This window comes from Bactrocera latifrons, unplaced genomic scaffold (genome assembly GCF_001853355.1).
Source record: "Bactrocera latifrons isolate USDA-ARS-PBARC rearing strain unplaced genomic scaffold, ASM185335v1 scaffold_101, whole genome shotgun sequence".
NCBI classification, from domain to species: domain Eukaryota; kingdom Metazoa; phylum Arthropoda; class Insecta; order Diptera; family Tephritidae; genus Bactrocera; species Bactrocera latifrons.
The window spans coordinates 1,193,227-1,200,384 of record NW_017534420.1 but is presented as its reverse complement, the minus strand read 5'-3'; the positions used below and the strand labels follow the sequence as shown (position 1 = coordinate 1,200,384).

Below are 7,158 nucleotides of genomic sequence, written 5' to 3'. Positions count from 1 at the left end.
GAGTAAACCATTGAAGGGTTAATGTAGATATATCCCGTTAACTTAAGATTCGTTTTCAGTTATTGTTGATTCTCTTTTAAAGTTCATTTGTATTCATTTAAACACATTCTTCGTTGTCATTGTGTGGAGACATATATTCATGTCTCACAAGTTCATGTGTCCATTTGCAAAGATATATACATAAGTAAATACATAGCATGTAAACAGAGAGAATGAATGTATGTTAGAATGAGCATATGGAACCGGCTTCGGTGAAAAAGACTAGGACAGTACAGTGTGAGAAATATAAGTGAAAAGGCTTGGCATCCTAAACATAGAAAGTAAGGTAAAACTACATTGGGATTCAACCGGATTTTATATATTTCCACAAACATTTCCTATGTCAGCATGTGATTAAAACCCTCAATATTAGACAAAATTTTGAATCGATTACAACAACATAAAGGTATATCGGTATTCAGCTAGCAGTCTGTATTCATTATTTAAGAGTTTTAAAAACAAAGCCTTTATTTATGACTTCATACTATTCACGATACAGTAAAACTATTCACAAACTAACGTCCGGTCACAAAAGTTAATGGCTAATAATTATTTATTAACAGTAAAAATTATAACATTACTAGCTGACCCGGCGAACATTGTTTTGCCTTATAAATTATTATAGTTTCTAGATAAATTCTAGTGTAGACAAAAAGTAACTTACTTATTATACGTGAGTAAGTATGTGGTATATACTCGTATGGATAAGGGAATATAATATAACAAAGTGTTTGGCCTTTTTATTTTTAAGTTATTATAGTTTATTTCTTAAAATTACATATCACATATTAATAATGACAGTAACACTAACAAACAACATCAACCTTTTAATGCTATAAGGTCCGTGTCAAGCTCTCAAGTAATTGCTCAAGAAAAAAATACATTATTTCTTCAAGTAATTTTGACAGCTGGTTACGCATTGCGAATGATCCACATTAGAAGAGCAAGAGAGAATAAACGAAGAAAATAAATTGTCTGCGTAATATACATATATATATGTATACATGTACACGTATGTGTATTGTAACATAAATATTTTCCTTGCGATTTAAGGAATGTTCTTGATAATTGGTAAGTTTTATACAACATTTCAAAAAGAAATATACTTCATAATAATGAATTTAACTAAGGCCCTTATTATGAGTTGCATTCGATCTTCGCTATTCGCTGGCTATCGAAAATCGAATGTCAAATTGGTATTATGAGCTATGCAACCCTGTCGAAGTTTTCGTTGAGCATCGAAATGGCTGTCGAACAGAATTTACCTATCGACAGCGTAGCGTAGTGAATGGAAATTTGTGAAAATGTAGGTTTTTTGCGTTTATTTATTGCTGTATGGTAACAAATAATTAATTTATAATATTCTTGTTAATTTTATGCAGGTCGAAAGTCGTGAGCACTAAACAGCAATTGGAAAAACTGGTAGCTTTAATGGAAGAAAATCCACAATTTGCGAGAGGTATTTGCACCAAAGTTCAGGCGGCAACAAAATGGGAGGGATTTGCTTTGGAGCTAAACTCTTTGGGTCCACCTTCAGAACTTGTAAAAGGTGTCATCAAATAAGTTTTCAGAGCGTATCCAGCGTCTCATATTCAGAAAAAAAATTTATTCTAAAAAATATAACGTTCTGCTTTTTTAGTCAAACATATATGTATCAAGTAGCCAAGTATTGCGAAGACCATTTTCGACTTGCTGTTCTAAATATGCTTTCAATGCTGACATGTTGAAAATCATTGAATCATGCGTTGCCTCCGGATTCTTTGCATTTATATACCGTATGTTCATTGTATAATCACAAACCTGTAATTAATATAAAAGCCAAAAATGCTCAACTACAAATTTACGATAAACTTGTATGCATACTTACAATCATAGCATTAATGCTAAAGAATCCTTTTCTGTTGTAATATAAATGCTGCAACTCCTTTTTGGGAGCCACTATTTTGATGTGTGTACCATCAACACAACCGATTACCCCAGGAAATCTGGTATTACCATAAAAATGTGATTTTGCCTGTTGCATTTCAGCCTCGGTATATTGAATTTTATCCATCTTTGGCAAATGAAATTCTCCAGGGCATCGAGTACCTCAGATAGTACCACAGACACCGTGGGCTGTGCAAGTCCAAGCATGTTTTCATTCCGTATACATGAGCATCGTAAAACTGTTGCCAATTTTAGTAATTGGGAATAGATTTCGCTCGTGTGCATCGCTGCAGCATCTCCTCTGTAGCGGAAAGCAAATCAACAAAGGCCTCTGTCGACAAACGGAAGTTTTTTATAAATCTACAAATAAAATTTCCTAAATGTTGAACATGTAGAAACCTCTAACAAATAGCATTGTACTTACGTAGCGGAATCCAATTCCAAAGGGTTGGAAGCGTCCCTTAGCTTCTTTCTATTTCTAGCCAATTCCAGTAAGCTTTCATCCTCCTCTGAAGAATCGCCAAACCACAACTCAGTCGTAGTCATATTTTATTTTAACTTTTATTTATATTTTCTTTATTTATAAAATATTTGTTAGTTTTACTTTCACACTTCGTAAAGAAAACGCTTTCAGTTTTTACGCCATCTGACAGATGTATACTATCGTGAACATTCAAAATGATTGCAATTCACAATAACGCCAATCTTCATCGAATGAGCGTCGTAGTACCAAATGCAAATTCGTTCGACCAGCATTTTCGATCGTTGTCGAAGATCGAATGCAACTCACAATAGGGGCCCAATTGACTATGAATTTAACGATTACTTTGAATTTCCTTCACCAAACAATTGTTGATTTCAAGTTTCTTCGTAAAACCAGGTTTGTCATATTCCCATTTTATTGAAAAAATTTATTAAAAATTAGCACTAGATTTCTTTAGAGCTGCATTCTAGAAAATTTATCGCAGGAAATTTTATCGACCATTTCTTGCGTTTTTTTTAAATGAAGTTTTTACATTTCTTGAGAGCTGGATACTAACCTATAGCGTAAACAATAATTTTTGTTAAACCATCTTTAGCGAGCACAAACAAACTGGATGGTTTACCCACTCGAGAGCATATTACGTCAATTGCCTGTGCGAAAAACATGAGGGGGATTCTCTTGCTCTTGCAAGATTGCAAAAGTCCTATACCGAAACATATAAGGGCACGAGAGCACCCATTAGAGAATCTAGTGATATATGAACGGTTGATTCGGTCAATTTATTGTAAATGACTATTGTGCATGGCTATTGTGAATTTTCGCACCTTCTGCACTTATTGTTAAAAATAAAAAAAACTGTAACATATCTTTATAATTTAAATAGAAAGTATAAAATCTATTTAAAATTTACTTTCCTCATATTTTTGCATGTCATTGCACGAAAATAAACGAAAATAAATTGGTCTGACATATTTTACAGCCCTTGAAAATATTTTCAAGGGTTTTGCAAGAGCAAGAGAATACCCCTATAGTGTAACCAAATCTAAGCCACAAATAAACATCGTTTAGCCTTGCTTTTCATCAATTTTTGAATGACTGATTGCGTACCGTTGCACAGCCGAGGCAGGTTTAAAATAAGAAACAATATAATTGGAGATCCAACCTTCAGTTGCAAATTATGCGGTGGCATGCCTGGTAAATCCAGTGAGTTAAAAAATTCTGTGGGAAAATTGACAGCTAAAGCTGGCACCGCAAACTGTATCAATAGATTTGTATGATAGCAAGTTCCGTCTCAACAACTGTTGTATCTTCAAATTTAAATTGTCAACTTCTTTCTGCTAAAATAGCTCAAGCCACTAATGATTTATGTTCTGTGTGTGTACATCGGGAAATATTTCTTAAATGAGAGTGCGAATCAGCGATTGTGCAGAAATCGGTTGGTAATTTTACGTATCCAGTTTCATCTGTAGCAACTTTTCCATCACTGATATCTAAGAGTTGTTCTGGGAATGGATCATATTTACTTTCAGTTGTACTTTTTCAACATTACGCCACCAAATAATTTTTCGTTGTTTTTAATATCTTTCAGTGTCCTGTTCAACGCCTCAATTGAATGTTTATGTGCCATAGTACATTCATTCCAGATAATAGTTTTACAGTGTTTCAGCACGGTGGATTGTTTTTTAATGTTCCACACTGCATCAGGTTTATTTTGAATATTTAGTGGCAGCTTAAATACTGAAATAGCGTGATTATCGCTTTATAAATTGTGATGTGTGATTTAAATATTTTCAACAATTCATTGTGTTCGTTCAATATGGCGGCCAAGTCGCTGAAGATGCAGATGGCAAAAAATGAATCTAATGAATGAATTTATTATAGCAAATGTGGCAAATGCGCTTCAGGATTCCTCGCCGCCAATGAAATAGATTTGTAAAAATGTATGTGGTTCGTTTCTCATTGGCAGCAATGAGCTTATTTTATGATAAACTTGGCCTCTGATTTTGAATGTAGAATTGTATTGTTGACCATTAGCATTAGTATTTCGAACTATTTATGTTACTCCAAACGATGTCAAAGTATAAATTGAATGTTCGAAGCTTGATAAGTAAACCATTTAATGGTTCAGGTGGTGTTTCAATTTCAAATATTTGCATTTTTCCTGACGCGCAACACATACCAGGTGGCTTATTTGAGAGCATGACAATGCGGACATTCCTTATCCATAGCAGCATTTACCACTTTTGAATGAGCATAATATTTAATATCGGGCTCTTACTGTAATGCTAGATGCAAAAAGGAATCAGATGTAAATGACCTGTTGGCGTTATTTGTCATTTGTTCTGCATCTATTAACCGTGAAACGGTGTGATTGTTGTTGTTCTAAAGTTCTGACTGTTCTATATAAGTAAGGTTAGATTAGATTAGATTAGATGGCTGATCAAAGATCCCACGTAGACTAAGTAGTCCATTGTGATTCCATTGAAAAAGAACTCCCATGTGCGGAGTTACAGATTGGCGAAGCGCTTTGTAGCCAATATAAAATTATACAGGCGCTTAACTTCAACACCCGCCAGTTCAATGGGATAACCGAAGGTATGCACCCATAAATGTCTAAGCCTTGACCTCCCAAAAGCGAGACAGTCAAGCAGGAAGTGCTGGCTTGTTTCTACCGCATCTTCTTCTAAACAGCTTCTATCGTCGGTATCCGGTAAGATACCCATTCTTACCGCATATATGCCAATAGGGCAGTGGCCTGTTAAGAGTCCCACTACTAATGAGAGGTTAGCCTTACTGAGGGCTAATAGATCTCATGCGATCTACCCTGGGCCAAAAGGCTTTTGCAACCGCACAAGTACCGATGCTGTCCCAGCGTTGAGCAAGCATCCGCGTGCCGCAGCTATCTAATAGTAGAAAACAAGAGGATACAGGAGCACCGATCAGTTCCCATTCTACCGATAGTGATTCTAGGATGCCCTTCCTTGCTAACTCATCCAGCTGTTCTAAAATATAAATAGAATTAATGAAATTTTTTCATGATGGAAAATGTTATAATAATAATAATAATACCCAACGATTACCCTCCTCCCTCACAACCGACGCGAGGGGCGCGATCCGCGAACGAGCGGAAATAGCCGAGTCATAAAAGGCAAGGGAGTTTTAAGCATGGCGATCTTAAGCTGCTCAGCTACAGAAACAAAAATTTCAACAGCCAAAACTAAGAATTAGATTAAAGTTTATAATTTTGAAATGTTACGTGTTAAGAGTAGATAAAATAATTTTTTTTAATGGTAAAGAGATGAGAATTGAAATCGTGACATATACGGCGGAATAGTTCATTTAACTCCAAATTTGTTCTAGAAAATTTTAAAAGTAAAGGTCTAAAATGCCTGGTAGAGCGAGCAGGAATGTTAAAATTAATATCAGACAAGAGAGATGGGCTACAGGCTGACCCATTGATGAGTTTTACAAGAAATATTATACCAAGCCTTTCCCTACGACTAGCCCGTGTCGGGGGATTTATAAGTTTTAAACGGTTAGTGTTAGGGGGAAATTTAAACTGGAATCCTAATACAAATGATTTAAGGGAAGAAGTAAAAATTGTTTTTGAATGGACTCTAACTTATCCGAATGGACTTGGTAACTAGGGTTCCAAACCACCGAAGCATACTCTAATATAGGCCTCACCAGAGAAGTAAAAAGAATTTTTGTGGTAAGTGGATCTCTAAATTCTTTAGACCAACGTTTAACAGAACTAAGGGCGCCTTTAGCTTCAAAAACCGTGGAAGCTGCGTGAAGATTAAAATTGAGTTTGGGGTCCATAGTTATTCCTAGATCAACAAAACTGCATATTTGCTCCAACCTAAAGTTTCGTAATGCGTACGAAGTAGGGTCTACAGCTCCATGTAAAAAGCGCATCGGTTTTCAATGACATGTCATTTCTATCACACCAAGGAACTAGCTGTTTGCAACTGACATCTTTCGCTGTACTTCAGTATACGTTTCAAAAAGTGTTACATCGTCAGCATATAATAAAACTTTTGACAACTAAACAACAGATGATATGTCATTAATAAATAACAGGAACAGAATTGGTCCAAGATGGCTACCTTGAGGAACGCCTGAAGGAACATTGATTATGTCGGAAAGAGTATCGTTAAATATGACTTGTTGAATTCTATTACTAAGATAAGAAGCAAACAATTTTAGAAATATTGGTTGAAAACCAAGAAGATCAAGTTTATTTAAAAGAATTGAATGGTTTACTTTATCAAAAGCTTTACTAAAATCTGTRTATATAACATCAGTATTCTTATTCTCTCTAAAACCCGTTGATACATGTGATACAAATTCAAGCAAATTAGTTATTGTAGATTTCCCTTTASGAAAACCGTGCTGAGAACAACAAATTAGTGGAGAGATCCGGAAGATTATGTCGTCTATTATAATTGCTTCAAAAAGTTTAGTTATTGCAGACAACTTTGCTATTCCCCTAGTTCCTAGTTTTCAATAGATGATCTAAATCCACTCTTATGTAAATGACTTTTTCCATATACATACACTGACAGGCAAAAGTTTTGGCACAGCTGATGTTGGTTCCTTCAGTGCTCTGTAGTTCCGTAAATTTAAAAGGTAGGTTCAAATAATGTACTAGTAATATACTCACCTTTATGTTATCTATCACTATACTTAATTTCATATATGATATA

At 35.0% G+C, this 7,158-nt stretch overlaps 1 long non-coding RNA gene across 1 annotated transcript; it reads left to right on the top strand.

Moving 5' to 3' along the window:
- The first annotated feature begins 1,106 nt into the window (after positions 1–1,106).
- LOC108967802 lies at positions 1,107–1,882 on the top strand. Its single transcript, XR_001993280.1, has 2 exons — positions 1,107–1,345; positions 1,422–1,882. It is a non-coding gene; the product is annotated as an uncharacterized LOC108967802 (long non-coding RNA).
- Positions 1,883–7,158: the final 5,276 nt, after the last annotated feature.